This window comes from Aegilops tauschii, chromosome 7 (assembly GCF_002575655.3).
Source record: "Aegilops tauschii subsp. strangulata cultivar AL8/78 chromosome 7, Aet v6.0, whole genome shotgun sequence".
In the NCBI taxonomy this organism is placed as follows: Eukaryota; Viridiplantae; Streptophyta; class Magnoliopsida; order Poales; family Poaceae; genus Aegilops; species Aegilops tauschii.
The window spans coordinates 568,071,743-568,093,329 of record NC_053041.3 but is presented as its reverse complement, the minus strand read 5'-3'; the positions used below and the strand labels follow the sequence as shown (position 1 = coordinate 568,093,329).

Here is a 21,587-nt window from a genome sequence, read left to right as displayed (position 1 = left end):
CCCTTGGTGATTCATCGTCGGCATCGCGCATTGCGAGCCTGGGTCCTTGCTTCCTTGAAGGGCCACATTGGTACATTTTCCTAAACATATTTCTTCCTCTAAAAAATTTCTGAAATTTTTAGTAACTTCAAATAAAAGTGATCCAAACTCAACAAAATTGATAGCAACTACTCCCACAAGTGCCTAGAGACTATATCATGCATTAGAACTACTTGGGACCATATAAATTTGACATGCAAGCTCAAGAACAGGGTCACCTAGGCAGCAAAAATTTGCAATGAATAAAGCACTATAACAAAAACTAATTGGACCATTGGAGGAGTCACATACCAAGGAACAATCCCCCAAAGCAGTTTTGTGAGAGGTGCTTTGAGCAAGGAGATCGAAAATCGCAGCAAAATGAGCTAGAACTCGTGCTTGAGCTGGTTGGTGATTTTTGGGAGGAAGAAGGAGTGTGTGGTGGCTGGAATAAGTGGAGGGGAGCCACCATGGGCCCACGAGGCAGGGGGCGCGCCCTGGACCCTCGTGGCCAGGTGCTTGCTCCCCCTACTGTGTTCTCAGTGCCAGATATTCTCAAATATTTCAGAAAAAATCATATTTCAATTTCAGGGCATTTGGAGAATTTTATTTTCGGGGTATTTTTTATTGCACGGATAATTCAGAAAACTGACAGAAAATACTATTTTTACTTTATTTCAACTAAATAACAGAAAGTAAAAGGAGGGTACAGAAGGTTGTGCTTTCTAACTTCATCCATCTCATGCTCATCAAAAGGAATCCACTAACAAGGTTGATCAGGTCTTGTTAACAAACTCATTCCGAATAACATGGAACCGGAGAAATTTCGAATAACACTATGTTACCTCAACACTACTAGGGAAAACCTTATACACAGCATCTTAGCAGTAGCGCTGGACAAAATAATGCGCTACTGCTACTTAGTAGCAGCGCCGAAAATAAACCGCGCTACTGCTATAACTTTAGCAGTAGCGCGTACTAGCAAAAAGCGCTGCTGCTATGTTTGAACTGGGCGCACATGCCTAGCCCAACTTAGCAGTAGCGCGTATTCCAGTCCGGCGTTACTGCTTTTATCCTTAGCTGTAGCGCTTTTCTCGCACACGGGCTACTACTAACCCTACCTTATCCTCCCCACGCGGCCGACCCTCTCTCACTCACTCTCCCTCAGACACTCTCACCCGCGCCGATACCCGTCGTCCGCCGCCGCCGCCGCCATCGTCCGTCCTCCACCGATGTACTCCCTCCTCCTCCCACCGCGCCCTCCTCCCTCCTCCTCCCACCGCGCCCTCCTCCCTCCGCCTCCGGCCGCCCCCTCCTCCCTCCTCCTCCGGCCGCCCCCTCTTCCCTCCTCCCTCCTCCGCCGGCAGCCCTCCTCCCACCGCCCCTCCCTCCTCCTCCTCCGACCGGCCCCTCCCCCTCCTCCTCCGGACGCCCCCTCCCCCTCCTCTTTCCTCCCTCCCTCCCTTGTCTCTGTTCTTGCAAATTGTAGGTAATTTAAATGTAGATAATTAGTAAGTAAATTAATAAACTAGTTGAACTAGTTTAGTTTTAGTTGAACCAGTTTAGTAAGTAAATTAATAAACTAGTTGAATTAATAGAACAAATGTATTTTTAGTAAGAAAATTAATATAACTAGTTGAACTACTTTATTTTTAGAAAGAACTAGTTTTTTTTTCTATTTATAGTAAGTTTATATTTAGTAAGAACTAGTTGAATTAATAGAACTAGTTGAACATGTCATATTTGTTGTTATTTTTTTATTTTAGTAAGAACTAGTTTATATTTAGTAAGAGCTAGTTGAATTAATAGAATTAATAGTGTTTTTGCTTTTGCAGAAATCAAGGAGCCCCTCCATCATCCCCACCGTCGTCCCCGTCACCGACCCCCTCCGACCTCGAGGTGAGACCAGCCAAATCTCCATGTCAATATGAGTCCTATAAGATATATATGATGTAGATAAAAACATGTATATCCTGTGTTGCTCAAATAGGATATGTGGTTACCCAAGTGGCCGGTCATGTTCAGGTTACACCTCCAAGTGGCCTGTTTTGCCGGAGTGTTGATTAATTTCCGTTCCGGCAAATTTCAGGCGCTCGATATGTCCTTTTTTAGCAAAGGTCATGCCGGATTTTTCCGTGAATTCTGGTATGACTTGTGCTAGAATATGTAGGAAATATCGAGTGGCCTGGATTTTCTCAAAAAATAATGATCTAATTTAGGTTTTTTAGTACATATATTTAATTGTACAAGTTTAATCTTTGAATTATGAACGTAGGAAATGTCGTACTCGGATGACGAAAGTCTCCCGGGGAGTGCGGCTGGTGCCACGACGATCGAGGTCTGTGCGACAGGTGCCCTCACCTGGACGATGATCGGCGCTTCAGCATTAAGCTTGAGGAGACCTTCGATGTTGAAACGGTACGCAACGACGACAAGTGTTTTTTCGTAATTAAGCACGACTTCAACTATTTCAACGTCTAATTTTCATCTTTTACAATTCGACTAGCTTATCCCATGCCATGCAAGACGCTATGTCTTGGAGAGGATGGGTTTTGAAGACCATGAAAATTTTGAAACAAAGAAAATACACCTAAGGACCCATCATGGTATGGATTTTGAAATAAATCTGTACAATTCTCAAAGCGTAACCCATTTTGGTTGCCAAAATTGGGAAGCACTTTGCAAAATGTATGGTTTTTATGAGGGTATGATTGTCACCATGGATCTTGGTGATCCTGATATCGAGCAAAACAATATGGACATTTGGGTCCTTGTTGATACGCTTCCGATTCTACCGCTATGTGAGTTTTTAAACATAGTTATTAACTAATTTATATTGTTTATTTCAAAATAGTTGACAGCTTATTTTCATTCTTCAAAGAATGTGCGGAAGATGGTAGACAAAACCCACTACACCGATGGCTCCGAATTAACTTATAAGGAGAAAAATCATCTGATCGCATTTTGTACTTTCTTTGAGAATTACAATACCTATTATCGAACTCCTCCAAATTATGGTGAATACGCGCCACTAGTGCACGTGTTGAACCACGATAACTTCTATGGAGATACCCTGGTAAGATTTTTTACTATTACGACATCCGTGCATCTTTTGCATACTTCTAAAACTAGTACATCATTGCTAACTACGAAGTTATTACTATGTTTTTCAACAGAAAATCCCGATGGATTGTGTGCCTCATCTGATGTATTACAATGGTCGCCTTGGAGTTCTGAACCTATAGCCAGGTCATCCTACGGATCTCACCTGTGCATATCGGATTTCTGAAACCGGTGAACACATGCTAATCAAAGAGTGGAAAAAATGTTTGGACATTCGTAAGGAGGTTCTTGGAAGCAACATTAAGCGAAAGGCAAGAATTGGAGACAGGATAATCTGCATTCTCCATAATGGAGAGCCAGGGGCTATCTTGTTTTTTGCTATTTTACCTTAGAGAATATAGTAGGTCCTAAGAGAATGTAGTAGGTCCTATGAGGTACAATATGTTTATTATGTGGTACAATGTGTTAGAGTTGATGATGAGGAGTAGTCGTGATTAAGACTAGTGACCAACTTGCTATGTGATGTATCATCAAAACGATGATCATGAGGAGGTGTTATATGACAATGATGTATTATGATGATAAGTTGTTAATGATATGATGATGATCATGATATTTATTATATCATTGCGTGAAAGAACCGCGGATTAGTTTCAAGTGCATGGACATCCACTTGAAACTAGTCCACGGTTTTGATTGTTTTTACATCATAATGAGTTATTACATCATTGGGTGAAAGAACTGTGGACTAGTTTCAAGTGGATGGACATCCACTTGAAACTAGTCCACAGTTCTTTCACCCAATGATGTAATAACTCATTATGATGTAAAAACAATCTCTAAATTGCTGCTGTATTAAAACTTTTATAGAGGTGTATGAATACAACATGAAATAAAAAAGAAATAAAATACGGAATAATAGTAGTAGCGCGGGCTGGGAGAAACGCTACTAGTAATTACCAGTAGCGCCACTCTAAGAAAGCGCTACTACTAAGTCGGTGTAGCAGTAGCATTGGTTAACCAACGCTACTGCTAACCTTTGGCTGTAGCGCCGTACCAGTAGCGCACCTGGCCGCGCTACTGATAGGCCTAAAACCCACGCTGCTGCTAGGCTTTTCCCTAGTAGTGCAACGGGGATATGCACGTCCCCAATAATAAGAATAGCATATTTCTTCTTGACAGTAGGAAGAGGAAATTCAAAACCTCCAAAAATAATCGATGGAATTTTTCCAATAGAATTGGTACTGTGGACTTGAGGTTGTTTCCTCGGAAAGTGTACCGTATGCTCATTACCATTAATATGAAAAGTGGCATTGCCCTTGTTGCAATCAATAACAGCCCCTGCAGTATTCAAAAAGGGTCTTCCAAGAATAATAGACATACTATCGTCCTCGAGAATATCAAGAATAACAAAGTCCGTTAAAATAGTAACGTTTGCAACCACAACAGGCACGTCCTCACAAATACCGACAGGTATAGCAGTTGATTTATCAGCCATTTGCAAAGATATTTCAGTAGGTGTCAACTTATTCAAATCAAGTCTACGATATAAAGAGAGAGGCATAACACTAACACCGGCTCCAAGATCACATAAAGCAGTTCTAACATAGTTTCTTTTAATGGAGCATGGTATAGTTGGTACTCCTGGATCTCCTAGTTTCTTAGGTATTCCACCCTTAAAGGTATAATTAGCAAGAATGGTGGAAATTTCAGCTTCCGGTATCTTTCTCTTATTTGTAACAATATCTTACATGTACTTAGCATAAGGATTCATTTTAAGCATATCAGTCAAACGCATACGCAAAAAGATAGGTCTAGTCATTTCAGCAAAGCGCTCAAAATCCTTATCATCCCTTTTCTTGGATGGTTTGGGAGGAAAAGGCATGGGTTTCTGAACACATGGTTCTCTTTCTTTACCGTGCTCCCTAGCAACGAAGTCTCTCTTATCATAACGTTGATTCTTTGATTGTGGGTTATCAAGATCAACAGCAGGTTCAATTTCTACATCAATGTTATTACTAGGTTGAGCATCAACATGAACATCATCATTAACATTATCACTAGGTTCATGTTCATCACCAGATTGTGTTTCAGCATCAGAAATAGAAATATCACTGGGATTCTCAGGTGTGTCAACAACAGGTTCACTAGAAGCATGCAAAGTCATATCATTTTTCTTTTTCTTCTTTTTAGAAGGACTAGGTGCATCGACATTAGTTCTCTGAGAATCTTGCTCAATTCTCTTAGGGTGGCCCTCAGGATACAAAGGTTCCTGAGTCATTTTACCCCATCTAGTCATAACTCTAACAGCATTATCATTCTTCTTATTATTTAATCCATTGAGCAAATCATTTTGAGCTTTAAGTACTTGTTCTACTTGAGTGGTAACCATAGAAGCATGTTTAGTGATGAGTTTAAGTTCACCTTTAACTCTAGACATATAATCACCCAAGTGTTCAAGCATATAAGAATTGTGTTTCAATTGTCTACCAACATAAGCATTGAAGTTTTCTTGTTTGACAATAAAATTATCAAACTCATCTAAACATTGGCTAGCAGACTTATAACGAGGAATATCAACTTCATCAAATCTATATAGAGAATTTACCTTTACTACCTGTGTCGGGTTATCAAGACCATGTGTTTCTTCAACAGGCGGTAAATTAAGACCATGTATTTCTTCAATAGCAGGTAAATTCTTAACCACTTCAGCTTTAATACCTTTTTCCTTCATAGATTTCTTTGCCTCTTGCATATCTTCAGGACTGAGAAATAGAACACTCCTTTTCTTCGGAGTTGGCTCAGGAAGTGTCCAATTATTTTCATTGGTCAACATATTATTCAATAGAGTTTCAGCTTGATCAACAGTTCTTTCCCTGAAAACACAACCAGCACAACTATCCAGGTGGTCTCTGGAAGCATCGGTTAGTCCATTATAAAAGATATCAAGTATTTCATTTTTCTTGAGAGGATGATCAGGCAAAGCATTTAGTAATTGGAGAAGCCTCCCCCAAGCTTGTGGGAGACTCTCTTCTTCAATTTGCACAAAATTATATATTTCCCTTAATGCAGCTTGTTTCTTATGAGCAGGGAAATATTTAGCAGAGAAGTAATAAATCATATCCTGGGGACTATGCACACAACCAAGATCAAGAGAATTAAACCATATCTTAGCATCACCCTTTAATGAAAACGGACATATTTTAAGGATATAATAGTAGCGAGTTTTCTCATCATTAGTGAATAGGATGGCTATATCATTTAATTTAGTAAGATGTGCCACAACAGTTTCAGATTCATAGCCATAGAAAGGATCGGACTCAACCAAAGTAATTATATCAGGATCAACAAAGAATTCAGAATCCTTATCAGTAACAAAGATAGGTGAAGTAGCATAAGCAGGCTCATATTTCATTCTAGCATTGAAAGTTTTTTGTTCCAGCTTAGCTAATAATTTCTTAAGATCACTTCTATCATTGCAAGCAAGAAAGTCTCTAGCAGTTTCTTCATCCATAACATAGCCCTCAGGCACAACAGGCAATTCATATCTAGGTGGAGAATCTTCATCATCACTTTCATCAATATTATCAATTTCAATAATTCCATTCTCTCTAGCCCTAGCAAGTTGTTCATCAAGAAATTCACCAAGTGGCACAGTAGTATCAAGCATAGAAGTAGTTTCATCATAAGTATCATGCATAGCAGAAGTGGCATCATCAATAACATGCGACATATCAGAATTAATAGCAGAAGCAGGTTTAGGTGTCGCAAGCTTACTCAAAACAGAAGGTGAATCAAGTGCAGAGCTAGATGGCAGTTCCTTACCTCCCCTCGTAGTTGAGGGATAAATTTTTGTTTCTCTCGTCTTTCAAGTTCTTCATAGTAACCAGCAGATATAAATCCCAAGTGACTCAAAGAATAGAGCTATGCTCCCGGCAACAGCGCCGGAAAATAGTCTTGATAACCCACAATTAGAGGGGATCGCAACAGTTTTCGAGGGTAGAGTATTCAACCCAAATTTATTGATTCGACACAAGGGGAGCCAAAGAATATTCTCAAGTATTAGCAGTTGAGTTGTCAATTCAAACACACCTGGATAACTTAGTATCTGCAGCAAAGTATTTAGTAGCAAAGTAGTATGGAAGTAACGGTAACGGTAGCAAAGTAATATTTTTGGGTTTTGTAGTGATTGTAAAAGTAGCAACAGAAAAGTAAATAAGCGGAGAACAATATGTGAAAAGCTCGTAGGCATTGGATCGGTGATGGAGAATTATGCCGGATGCGGTTCATCATGTAACAATCATAACATAGGGTGACACAGAACTAGCTCCAATTCATCAATGTAATGTAGGCATCTATTCCGAATATAGTCATACGTGCTTATGGAAAAGAACTTGCATGACATCTTTTATCCTACCCTCCCGTGGCAGCGGCCTCCTTTTAATAGAGTACCGGACCAAAGCATTAACACATAGTGAATACACGAACTCCTCAAACTACGGTCATCACCGGGAGTGGTCCCGATTATTGTCACTTCGGGGTTGCCGGATCATAACACATAGTAGGTGACTATAGAATTGCAATATAGGATCAAGAACTCACATATATTCATGAAAACATAATAGGTTCAGATCTGAAATCATGGCACTCGTGCCCTAGTGACAAGCATTAAGCATAGCAAAGTCATAGCAACATCAATCTCAGAACATAGTGGATACTAGGGATCAAACCCTAACAAAACTAGCTCGATTACATGATAAATCTCATCCAACCCATCACCGTCCAGCAAGCCTACGATGGAATTACTCACGCACGGCGGTGAGCATCATGAAATTGGTGATGGAGGATGGTTGATGATGACGATGGCGACGGATTCCCCTCTCCGGAGCCCCGAACGGACTCCAGATCAGCCCTCCCGAGAGAGTTTAGGGCTTGGCGGCGGCTCCGTATCGTAAAACGTGATGAATCTTTCTCTCTGATTTTTTTCTCCCCGAACATGAATATATAGAGTTGGAGTTGAGGTCGGTGGAGCTCCAGGGGGCCCACGAGGCAGGGGGCGCGCCCTGGGGGGCAGGCGCGCCTCCCACCCTCGTGGACAGGGTGTGGGCCCCCTGGCCTTGATTCTTTCACCAATATTTTTTATTATTTCCAAAAATAATCTCCGTGAAGTTTCAGGTCGTTCCGAGAACTTTCGTTTCTACACAAATATAACACCATGGCAATTCTGGTGAAAACAGCGTCAGTCCGGGTTAGTTCCATTCAAATCATGCAAGTTAGAGTCCAAAACAAGGGCAAAAGTGTTTGGAAAAATAGATACGACGGAGACGTATCAGCTGCTTGTGCATCCACTTCCATAAACCCCAAAATTATTCCATATGAGTCCACTATACCTTCCTATATGCGGTATCTACCTGCCGTTCCAAGTAAATTTGTATGTGCCAAACTCTAAACCTTCAAATGAAATTTTGTTTTCTATGCTCGAATAGCTCATGTATCAACTAGGGTTGTCTGTATCCTCCAAGCTAGGCGGGTTATTCTCAAGAGGAGTGGACTCCGCTCCTCACTCACGAGAAAATGGCTGGTCACCAGGATGCCCAGTCCCATGCTCTAAGCAAATCAAATCGAAATAATTGCAAACAAAACTCCCCCAGGGCTGTTGCTAGTTGGAGGCACTCGTTGTTTCGAGCCAGCCATGGATTGATGCTTGTTGGTGGTGGGGGAGTATAAACTTTACCATTCTTCTTGGGAACCGCCTATAATGTGTGTAACTTGGAAGATATCGAGATCTCTCGGTTGTTATGTTGACAATGAAAGTATGCCACTCAAAATATTATTTATCTCTATTTTAAAAATCGAGCTCTGGCACCTCTACAAATTCCTGCTTCCCTCTGCGAAGGGCCTATCTATTTACATTTATGTTGAGTCATCATCCTCTTACTAAAAAGCACCAGTTGGAGAGCACCGCTGTCATTTGCATGCATTACTATTAATTTATATTGAGTATGACTATGACTGGATCTCTTTTACCATGAATTACAATGTTTGTCAGTCCTTGATCTTCAGAGGTGCCCTGCATTTATGTTTTGCGGTCTCAGAAAGGGCTAGCGAGATACCATCTTGTTATATCATATTATGATTGTTTTGAGAAAGTGTTGTCATCCGAGATTTATTATTATTGCTCGCTAGTTGATTATGCCATTGAGATGAGTAAATATGAGACCTCAGTGATATTGTAAATATGGTTAGTTCATAATCTTTGCTGAAAACTTGAATGCTGGCTTTACATATTTACAAGAACAAGAGCAAACAGAGTTTGTAAAAGTTTTTCTTTATCACTTTCAGTTTATCAACTGAATTGCTTGAGGACAAGCAAAGGTTTAAGCTCGGGGGAGTTGATACGTCTCCATCGTATCTAATTTTCCAAACACTTTTGCCCTTGATTTTGACTCTAACTTGCATGGTTTGAATGGAACTGACCCGGACTGACGCTGTTTTCAGCAGAATTGCCATGGTGTTATTTTTGTGCAGAAATAAAAGTTCTCGGAATGACCTGAAACTTCACGGAGAATATTTTTGGAATTAATAAAAAATAATGGCAAAAGAGTCAAGGCCAGGGGGCCCACACCCTGTCCACGAGGGTGGGGCGCGCGCCTACCCCTCCTGGGCGCGCCCCCTGCCTCATGGGCCCCCTGGTGCTCCACCGACCTCAACTCCAACTCTATATATTCATGCTCGGGGAGAAAAAAAATCAGAGAGAAGGATTCATTGCGTTTTACGATACGGAGCCGCCGCCAAGCCCTAATCTCTCTCAGGAGGGCTGATCTGGAGTCTGTTCGCGGCTCCGGAGAGGGGAATCCATCACCGTCGTCATCATCAACCTTCCTCCATCACCAATTTCATGATGCTCACCGCCGTGCGTGAGTAATTCCATCATAGGCTTGCTGGACGGTGATGGGTTGGATGAGATTTACCATGTAATCGAGTTAGTTTTGTTAGGGTTTGATCCCTAGTATCCACTATGTTATGAGATTGATGTTGCTATGACTTTGCTATGCTTAATGCTTGTCACTAGGGCCCGAGTGCCATGATTTCAGATCTGAACCTATTATGTTTTCATGAATATATGTGAGTTCTTGATCCTATCTTGCAAGTCTATAGTCACCTATTATGTATTATGATCCGACAACCCCAAAGTGACAATAATCGGGACCACTCCCAGTGATGACCGTAGTTTGAGGAGTTCATGTATTCACTAAGTGTTAATGCTTTGGTCCGGCACTCTATTAAAAGGAGGCCTTAATATCCCTTAGTTTCCAATAGGACCCCGCTGCCACGGGAGGGTAGGACAAAAGATGTCATGCAAGTTCTTTTCCATAAGCATGTATGACTATATTCGGAATACATGCCTACATTACATTGATGAATTGGAGCTAGTTCTGTGTCACCCTATGTTATAACTATTGCATGAGGAATCACATCCGACATAATTCTCCATCACCGATCCAATGCCTACGAGCTTTTCACATATTGCTCTTTGCTTAGTTACTTTTCCATTGCCACTGTTACCATCACTATAAAACTGCTACTGGTAATTTTGCCACCGTTACCGTTACTTCCATACTATTTTGCTACTAAATACTTTGCTGCAAATATTAAGTTATCCAGGTGTGGTTGGATTGACAACTCAATTGCTAATACTTGAGAATATTCTTTGGCTCCCCTTGTGTCGAATCAATAAATTTGGGTTGAATACTCTACCCTTGAAAACTGTTGTGATCCCCTATACTTGTGGGTTATCACGGAGGAACATGTTCTCAACTTCAAGGGCTCGATTAATGGTCATCGAGTACTCTAACCGTAACAGAGTGCGCGGCCATTTGACATTGATGGTTGACTACTTTGCACTCGATGCACTCTTTGCTGACCATTTTCGCCGACATTTTCGGATGCACAAGACTTTCTTCGATCATTTCTACCATGGCGTCCGGTTCTATGATGACTACTTCATCATGTAGAAGGACGTCGTGGGAATGATTGTCTTCTCTGGTTACCAGAAGTGCACGACCGTACTCCAAATGCTTGCATATGGCACGACCACTGATTCGTGGGACAAGTACCTACGAATGTCTGAGAGAACATGCGGAGATGCCATGGTCAGGTTTGCAACTAAAGTGGTCGAGGTGTTCGGACCTCAGTACCCGAGAGAACCAACTGTGGAAGACACAGAGAGGCTCTTGGCAATCTCAGAAGCAAGAGGGTAGCTAGATTTGCTTGGATCTCTTGACTGCATGCATTAGAAAATGGAAGAACTGCCCGAAGGCTTTACAAGGGCAATATCAGGGTCCTGTTAAGAAGTCCACCATAATTCTTAAAGCAGTTGCATCACAAGATCTTTGGATTTGGCACACTTTCTTTGGTATGCCCGGGTCTCACAATGACATCAATGTGCTACAGCGATCACCGTTGTTTGCGAGGCTGACTAAAGGAAAAGCTCCTCCTTGCCCTTATACTGCCAATGGACATGAGTACAACAGGGCAAGTATCTGGTTGACAGTATCTATCCTCCGTGGGCTACCTTTGTCAGCACCATCTCTAACCCAGTTGGCAAGAAAAAGGCTCACTTCGCCCAAAGACAAGAAGCGGTAGAAAGGATGTCGAGAGGGCATTTGGAGTTCTGTAGACCCGTTTTGCAGTTGTTAGTGGACCTGCTAAACAATGGGGTCCAGAGACCTTGTGGGAGGTGATGACATGTTGTGTGATCATGCACAACATGATCGTCGAGGATGAGGGTGATGATAGTGCCGCAGCTCTAGAATTTGAGAATATGGGCGATCCTATCCAATTTTTGGACTAGAATCCGACCACATTTGAAGAGTTTATTAGAATGCATCGACAAATTCAGTATCGACCAACTCACGAGCAGTTCAAGGAAGATCTGATTGAGCATCAGTAGGCGGTCAAAGGGGTAAACAATGTTGGGATGTAATATTTGAACTTTTTTATATTTGAATTGTTGCTGCGTGTGGCTATTTAAACATCTTTACACTTTGTATGCGGCTATTTGAAGGAAATATGCCCTAGATGCAATAATAAAGTTGTTATTTATATTTCCTTATATCATGATAAATGTTTATTATTCATGCTAGAATTGTATTAACCGGAAACTTAGTACATGTGTGAATACATAGACAAACAGAGTGTCACTAGTATGCCTCTACTTGACTAGCTCGTTAATCAAAGATGGTTAAGTTTCCTAGCCATAGACATGAGTTGTCATTTGATCAACGGGATCACATCGTCATTAGAGAATGATGTGATTGACTTGACCCATCCATTAGCTTAGCACTATGATCGTTTAGTTTATTGCCATTGCTTTCTTCATGACTTATACATGTTCCTATGACTATGAGATTATGCAGCTCCCGAATATCGAAGGAACACTTAGTGTACATGTGCTATCAAACGTCACAACGTAACTGGGTAATAATAAAGATGCTCTACAGGTGTCCCCGATGGTGTTCATTGAGTTGGTATAGATCGAGATTAGGATTTGTCACTCCGATTGTCGGAGAGGTATCTTTGGGCCCTCTTGGTAATGCACATCACTATAAGCCTTGCAAGCAATGTGACTAATGAGTTAGTTACGGGATGATGCATTACAGAACGAGTAAAGAGACTTACCGGTAACGAGATTGAACTAGGTATGATGATACCGACGATCGAATCTCAGGCAAGTAACATACCGATGACAAAGGGAACAACGTATGTTGTTATGCGGTTTGACTGATAAAGATCTTCGTAGAATATGTAGGAACCAATATGAGCATCCAGGTTCCGCTATTGGTTATTGACCGGAGATGAGTCTCGGTCATGTCTACATAGTTCTCGAACCCGTAGGGTCCGCACGCTTAACGTTCGATGACGATCGGTATTATGAGTTCATGTGTTTTGATATACCGAAGGTAGTTCGGAGTCCCGGATGTGATCACGGACATGACGAGGAGTCTCGAAATGGTCGAGACATGAAGATTGATATATTGGAAGGTTATGTTTGGACACTGGAATGGTTTCGGATGAATTCGGGCATTTACCGGAGTACCGGGGGCTTACCGGAACCCCCCGGGGGCTTAATGGGCCTACATGGGCTTTAGTGGGAGAGAGAGGAGGCGACCAAGAGGAGGGGCACGCCCCCCCAAGCCCAATCCGAATTGGGGAGGGGGGTCGGCCCCCCTTTCCTTCTTCTCCTCTTCCCCTTCCTTCCCCTCCTAGTTGGACTAGGAAAGGGGGGAAACCTACTCCTAGTAGGAGTAGGAATGCCCTCTTGGGGGCGCACCATGAGGCCGGCCGGCCCCCTCCTCCCCTCCTTTATATATGGGGGAGGGGGCACCCCATAGACACACAAGTTGATTCTTAGCCGTGTGCGGTGCCCCTCTTCACATATTTCCACCTCGGTCATATTGTCGTAGTGCATAGGCAAAGCCCTGTGCCGGGTAACTTCATCATCACCATCAACACGCCGTCATGCTGACGAAACTCCCCCTCGACCTCAGCTGGATCTAGAAGTTCGAGGGACGTCACCGAGCTGAATGTGTGCAGATCGCGGAGGTGCCGTGCGTTCGGTACTTAATCGGTTGGATTGCGAAGAGGTTCGACTACATCAACCACGTTACTTAACGCTTCCGCTTTCGGTATACGAGGGTACGTGGATACACTCTCCCCGCTCATTACTATGCATCTCCTAGATAAATCTTGCGTGATCGTAGGAATTTTTTTGAAATACTACGTTCCCCAACACTATTTGATCGTGCGGGCTTAATAGAAAGGAAGAAAGCTGGATGTATGAGGCTATGGTTGGATGACGGTCTCCCGCATCCATATCCGCGTACTGGTCCCCCTGTCCGCAGACGGATGCGGAAGGAAAGTTGCAGGTTGCTATTGGAGATGCCCTAAATGCTACTGGCGCTTAACGCCCCCAATAGTAAGCGATATTGAGGCGTTTTGACATGTGCCGGGAAATGCAAGGAGCTTTGGAGGCGTTTCATCAAAATGCCTACATAACCACCATCTTTTGAGGCAATACTCATAATTGCCTTCTCTTATGCAGGTTATGTACATATGCACGGGTATGCTTCATTTATGGTCGTCTCTACAACGTGTGGAGTATCGAGACCTGTTTATGAAGGTGTGTACACGATTGAAGGCCACGGCGAGGGATACTTTTACCCGACATGGATGGCCGCATGATCTTCGGATTGGTCCTTCTACGTTTTTGCCGTTATACAGACTCTTCTTGATTAAGTGTGTTTTGCTTTTTTTTGTTTTTTTTTTGAACGTGGACTTGGTTATGGCAGAGGCCGGGTGTAATGCTTATAAGTACTCTAAGTAATAAAGTGCTCTTTATCGACAATACTAAAGAATTTGAGGCAATTTACCAATATGCCACTATAAAAAAGCCTCTGATTGTTGACTGCTGTAGTGGGAGAGAGGCAGCATGCCCCAATGCTGCCTGGCCAGAAAAAAAAGAGGCTAGACCACCGGGCGAACACACCATTGCAAACCCAAGCCACTGGTGCCACGAACGACCAACCAACGACCATAATCCGACCAACGGCAAGCCAAAAACTCGACCATTTGCCAAGGACCATCTACCGGCGCAGTAGAACCGGCATGGAGCAGAACCCGATGACAAAAGGACGAGGGGGAAAGGCGGGACGATGGGAGGGATGTGTCCTGGCCAAGATCAGTTGAGAGGAGAAACAGGGCTCCAGATCCGGCAGCGGGCCGCCCGGGTCTAGACGGAGATGACCGTGATGGGGTGGAAACACACAGGACAGGGATGCGGCGAGGTCCGCGTATCATCTGGTAGCCGAGGACGACCGAAGATAGGCCAGAATGCCAGATCCGCAAGAGGGGCACATGAATTCATCCAGGAACGACTGATGTAGGACGATCTCGGCTGTGGTGATGCCTCAATGAAGCTGGAAGAGACGAGAAGATTCCATTAAGATACCGGTATCTTTATATAATGTAATTCTTCAATATTACAGGTGTTGATAATTTTTTTCTACTAGTACAAATGTCCGTGCGTTGCAACGGGTGAAAAAATTGTAAAACCTGCTCTGTGTGCCATTACATGTAGTTCCGATAAACATCGGTAATGAGATTACACTATTGTCGCTTTTTAAAGCCTGAAGTATGGACATATGCCTATGCGTTGCAACGGGAGAACACAACACGCAAGATGCGAGAATTAAGTTGTGCAGATGTGGCCAAGATCTCGGGCGCAAACATTAACCGGCGTGTCTTCAAACGCGACGTGCCCTCACACCATCGAATTGCCTCATGCATCCAGGCCATGCAATTCTTGATTGGTTCCAACTTCCAAACTTACGTGGAAATTGATTATGTGGTCGTGCCTAGGATATATCGAAGGAACATATGCTAACATGAGATAAGAACTTGTTTAGTTTAGCTGCCTGCTCTGGTTTTGAGTAGTGCGGCCTTCCCCGAATCTTGTAACAGTTTGAACACCCGACCGATGTGCGCCTTTTCTTTTGTCTTCTTTGGATCTGGTTGATCTCTGTAGTGTTGAACCAGTTGATATAAAAAAGGGACTTTTAAAATACCATTAAATATGATGGCGTTATCATGGATTTAGATCCTAAGGACCAATACAAAATATTATTTGGTCGAAACGTACGTTGCCATGAGTAAACATTTTTTTTCAGGACAAAACAGATACAAAAAGCAAAATAAATATAAAAATCCAACACAACATAAGAATAGAATTGCCTCCTGGATGTTTTTTATGTACATGACATGATTTGAAAAATCACTGAGTCTTATGTAACTGTACTGAATGAATCTTATGGTCATTGGTAAAGACACAAGGCACATGTAACATGCAGGGGTTATAGCCTGGAAGAAGGCACTTTTTTTCTTTGCTTCTTCTTTGCATGGCTAAAATCCATTTTCTAGAGCAGCAAAGGATGTACAGGTTTTCAACCACAATTAAGAATCCTTTAAACAATGGCTTGTTTTACTGCCAAAAAAAACAAAGATATCCTGGGAACTGGATGGTGTGTTTTGTTACTATGGAATTGTAGAACATGTCAATGGTTGGCCGCATAAAGAAAAGAGGAGGATCAAGATGTTTCTGTGATTAAGTCATACCATCTCTTGCTACACATCCTGCTCTGGTAGGGAATTGGCATTGACAACAAATCCAACTGAAACTTCTTCCTCAGATTTTTCGTTTGATCCTGTAGTTCTTGCTCCTGCAGCTCATTTTGTCAGCCATTAAATAAACAATAGTAACAGAAAGAGCATACTATCTAGGGTGAGAATAAAATGAAGTTCCTGATTCACCATGACCTTATTTTTGAGGTCAAATAGCTCATCAAGCAATACCTTATTCTGCAAAAATATGCGGCTTCGACATAAGCAAGGCAGAACCACTAAAAGCACTATCATATATAGTTAACCTAACTCTACAAAATTGTCTTAAAAGTTGAGCTAAATCCTAACTACACTGGATACATCACCATTTGGATGCTCTGAATTAAAGAGGTTTTCACTAAGAGAATTCAAAACTAATACATGTTCTGAAACTGAAGCAGTATTTGTATAACAGAAAAAGTTCTGAAGCTACTGAACCTTACCTTATGTAACAAGTTTTCTACCTTCCTTGACCTGATATGCTTGACGGATATTTCTGTTTGATTCTCAATTTGATCATGCTCCTTCATGCTAAGTGGAACTATAAATACACCGAGTATATTTGTACTACTACGACTAAGGGTTGATAAATTGGAGCAACATTGCAATATATATACAACAAGTAACTGTTCAGCCCCATCTCTCAAAACTACCTTTGTATGCATATTTCCAAGTTTTATAAGAAACTTGAGTATCATCAGGGGATGTTGCATCGTGTTGTAACATTGTTACTGCAGTAAAAAGTAAAGTAAAGCACAAACCTATAAGCTAGGGACTTTGTGAAAACAAAAGTCATTTCTAGCATGAATAAAATAAAAAATGTAGTAATAAACTTTATTATAATATGGCTTCATATTCTGAACAGTGCAGGCAAAGGTTTTTGGTTAAATATTCTGAAAATCTGCATCTGTTGTACATAGATGTTGCGTGAGAATATCCAAGCATAGTACATATATATGCAATTAACTATTATAGCACATAATCTCTACCTCTCTATCTCTACCTAATAATAAAGCAAATTGGGTTTCTGGTCGTACGTCATAAAAAATACCCTCGAAGTTGGCAAGAATTACCCACCAATGCCACCCGTAAGTGGCAAAAACGATTCGTTTTTATTAGGTGGCCCCTGGTTGCGTTCATGTACAGCTAGGTCTCGCAAACAACAACGTTCCTTCCCCATATGGAGTTCGGGACCCATTTCCTTCAATCGGTGTGCGCCACTGGATCAGGCTCCTTAAATTCAGGCACAATTAGAACCAGTTGCTGGAATAGGTGTTCTGGCCGGGTCACCAATGCAAGAGCTCTTAGTACGGTGGATGCATCGAATGCAAGCTGTAAGTCATTGTTAGAAAGAGGAGCTTGATCGTAGCTTCGGCCTCCCCCTCCCATTATCAAAAGCCACACAAGCACCCGACTGGCTAGGGCACAACTCTCCAGCTCATTTTTTTTACATTTTTTTTCCGCAGATTCAAATATTATTTGAAATATTTATATCTTTTAAATGCTAACTCTAAATTTAGCATGTTATATATGAAAATCTATCAGAAAAATGTGTAGATTCTAAATATGATATTGTCTTGGCCCAGCTACTTTTTAAACTTTTTTCCCACAGATTCAAGTATTTTTTTGGAATATTCCTATCTTTCAAACACTAACTCCAAATCTAGCATTTTATATATGAAAATCGCTCAGAAAAATGTGTAGATTCTAAATATGATATTATCTTACATGTTAGTAATTTTTTAAATTGTGTTTATGGTGCGTACTTAGTTAGTTATATATAACGTATGTTTCTTACTCCCGTTTTTTCATACGTAAAGAATAAAAACAGAAAAGAAAAAAAACCGTCCATCATTCGGTTTTGATTTTTTTGGCATGCAACGAACTAGGGTCGTTTCGCTCAGACGTGGACATTCTTTTATTGATCTTCAAGCATACGAAGAGATGGCCCAAAACACGTTTAACAAAACCCTTTTATTAAGATTTTTTTATGACTTGATGCAAATTTCAAGCATTGCTTCAACTTAAAAATAATGGCTTTGTATGAAAATTTTGAAAATCAGGTTCTTTAAGATCAAAATCGTGGTACAAAAACCACAGTAAAAGTATTGTATATGTAGCATGCTTCTTAATGTAGTACTACTTATATGAATTTTTGCTGGCACCAGATGTTGTTGGGCCATTAGCATGGTTATTTCGGTGGACACATCAATTAATTCTCCCGTATGTGCTAGTAGAATGAATACAAAGAATTGGAAAACGTCAATGGGTGCTTCTACCTAAACCAAAAGGCAGTTCAATCTTCCTTCTGCAAAGGATAACCTTATTACAACAAATTTAAGAGGGAAAGAAATATAGGCAATCACTACCTACATGACACATCACAAAAGCCATATGCTTAATTACACCAGGAGCTCAAACTTCTACACTCACCGGTCCATCTATCATCCATGGCGGATCCACCACATGCTTGGCTTCAAGTTTGGATGGTTTGCCACCTTCATCTCACACGACATGTCACACTGCATCCATGAATCAATCCAGTTAATGTTCCAGGACAGGAAAAAATTCAGAGTAAATCCATCGCTGCATGCATGGGTCGATGAGAGATGGTCGATCAATTGTTCAATCAGATGGATTACAAGTGAGAAGCAGTTGACTCAGATGGCGCACGACGCATAGCTCGACCTTTTGGATGTCTAATGGTCGCAAAACATAAAGGTGGGATGATTCCGTAACTGTACTGAAGGTTTGTGCGATTAAGACCACTGAAATATATAGCTGATTGCGAGTATTTCTTCACGCCTTTGCTGGCGTTCCTCGGTGATGCCCAACAAATATCTCATTAGACTGAAAACAGCAAAGTCTGTTTGTTGTTGCTTGCCTGAAATCAGCAAACTCATGTACATATAATACTGAATTTGACATTGCTTTGTAGTGCTTCCAACTACTGATAGATATATAGAGTTCACCGAGTAGTACATGGTTATGAGTAAGATGATAGTTTAAGAATCGAGGATCAAGTACTCTTATCTCATTGATCACTAATAGTTGTAAGTTTCAGAATGTGCATTGTGCACAAATACTGACAGTACAGACTTCATCGAGAAGTCAAAGGTTATCTGTAAGATAATATCTTTGCAATCAAGGGCGAAATACTCTGAATAGGCGTTCATACAATATCTGCCAAGAATTCAGAACCTACCTTATAACCTATAAAGGGGGCAAACCTTTCAAAATGGTTGTAGGAAATATGTATCATGCAACTTTGTTTCAAGCACAATACCAATTAAAAACCACACGTTGCTGTCACAAAAATACACAGAACAGTCTTTACAATTATGCCAAGAAAATTCAGTATGGATGTATGTTAACTTGGAGCTGTCGCGAGGTTCCGTCTTGACCTCATGAACAAATTCGATCTCAAATTGACTTGAGTCGCATGATTTATGGACGAAAAAAAAATTCAAAAACAGTGGCAATAGATAAATCATCGCATAGAAATATATCAAAACAGAGATATTTTATCGTCCATGCGCTGCTGTGAAAAACCAATCAAATATGAACCTGTTGTTCGATATGGGATATAAAGAACACAATATGGAGCGTAGCTTGCCTTCTGTTTGAATTTTTGTCTGCTATCCTCAAGTTCAGATGCTATGATCTAGATGCATCTATGGAAGTACTCCCTCCGTCCCATAATATAAGAGCGTTTTTGACACTACACTAGTGTCAAAAACGCTCTTATATTATGGGACGGAGGGAGTAGCTTATAATGATGTATTTCTGGATATGCTAAGTTTTACCTGTCAATGTTCAGTACCAGCAGCAATTCGTACCATTCCATTGCGGGTGCAGATACTCCAGTGCCTAGCTAGAGAGCATTGCATTGGCCTTCTTCTTCAACGGATTGATTCTTTCCAAATCAGACATGGGTCTCGCGCGCGAGCACAACGCCGTTCACGGCCCGCAGCCCCTGAAGCAAGCTGTTGACGCCCGCATCGTCAAGCTGCAGCCGCCGTCGCTGGCTCCAGGACAGCACCACCTCCTCGTCGCCCGTCAAACCACCGCCCCGGCCCCGGCGCCATCGGTAACGGCCCGACGCCGTGCTGCCGCGTCCGAGCCCCGGCGAGGCAGCCTCCATCCTCCCAAGCGAGCACGCCGGCCGCCGCCAAGCCCTCGCGACCGCCGTCGCCCTCGCCAAGCCCCCGCCGGAGCGCCACCGGCCGACGTCCTCCTGCGCCTCATCGACCCCGCCTCCTCGCGCCCGCCAGCCGCCGCCTCGGCCTCGCCTCACCGGCGACAAGCCCCCGCCGAAGCTCCCCGAGCTCGCTCGCCTCCTTGCCGGAAGCCGCCGCCGCCGGGAATGGATTCGCCAACGCCAGCCGCGACGCCTCGCCCCCTTCCTGGGGTCGGGCAACGCGTACGCCCGCCTCCTTGGCTCCTGGCAAACGGCTGCGCGTGCCCGGCGGTGGTGGATGGGAATGGATAAGCGGCCGTGGTGCGCGGTGGTGATTGCCGGGAGTTTTATGTAAAAATGAAACTTTTTTTAACTTAAAATAGGACCGCGGGTTGAATTCTCATAACCAGAGGGACTTTTTTGACAATTTGCTAATGACGTACGACCAGGGGCACTAGCTGTTCTATTGAGGAATATCCAATTCTGATCCCAGGCTCATCTGCACCCAGTCAAAAAACAATTCATAAAAAATTCAAACAAATTCAAAAAAATCCAAGTTTTTTATGGAAGGTAGATAATTTGGTGCGTGAGGTGCGCTCCAAATTTCAGAGCATTTGGAGATTTGAGTAGCTCTTAGCATAGAAGACAAATTGGGTCAGAACAGTATATGAACAATACACTATTTAACATACATCAAATTTGTCTTTTTTGCCGAAAGCTACTCAGATATCCAAATGATTTGAAATTTGGGACGGAAATCACGCAACAAGTTATCTACCATGCCAAAAAAATGGAATTTTTTGAATTTTTCTAGTATTTGTTTTGATTTTTTTTTACTCAGCGCAGGTGCGGATGATCCTGGGAGCCAAAACGCCTCACTTCTTTATTAGTAGGTAGAGATAGAGATATCTCTGGTCCATCTCAGAAAGAATTGGTTTTCAATTGAATCTCGAATAACTAATCCAACGGTTTTTAAGTTGAATAACTAATCCAACGGTTTTTAAGTTGAATCCAATGCTTGTTAGTTAGAAGTGACATGGTTTAATATGGATTCTGTGTTAGGGCTCAATTTTAGAATAAAGAAGGATCTGGTGTCTTTTGTTCACAA

At 42.0% G+C, this 21,587-nt stretch overlaps 1 long non-coding RNA gene across 1 annotated transcript; it reads right to left on the bottom strand.

The window, feature by feature from the left end:
* Window positions 1-15,180: 15,180 nt before the first annotated feature.
* Window positions 15,181-20,807, bottom strand: LOC120968191 (uncharacterized). The gene is made up of 3 exons (XR_005762407.3): window positions 20,106-20,807; window positions 16,255-18,821; window positions 15,181-15,661 (listed from the first exon to the last, which is right to left on the bottom strand). It is a non-coding gene; the product is annotated as an uncharacterized lncRNA (long non-coding RNA).
* Window positions 20,808-21,587: the final 780 nt, after the last annotated feature.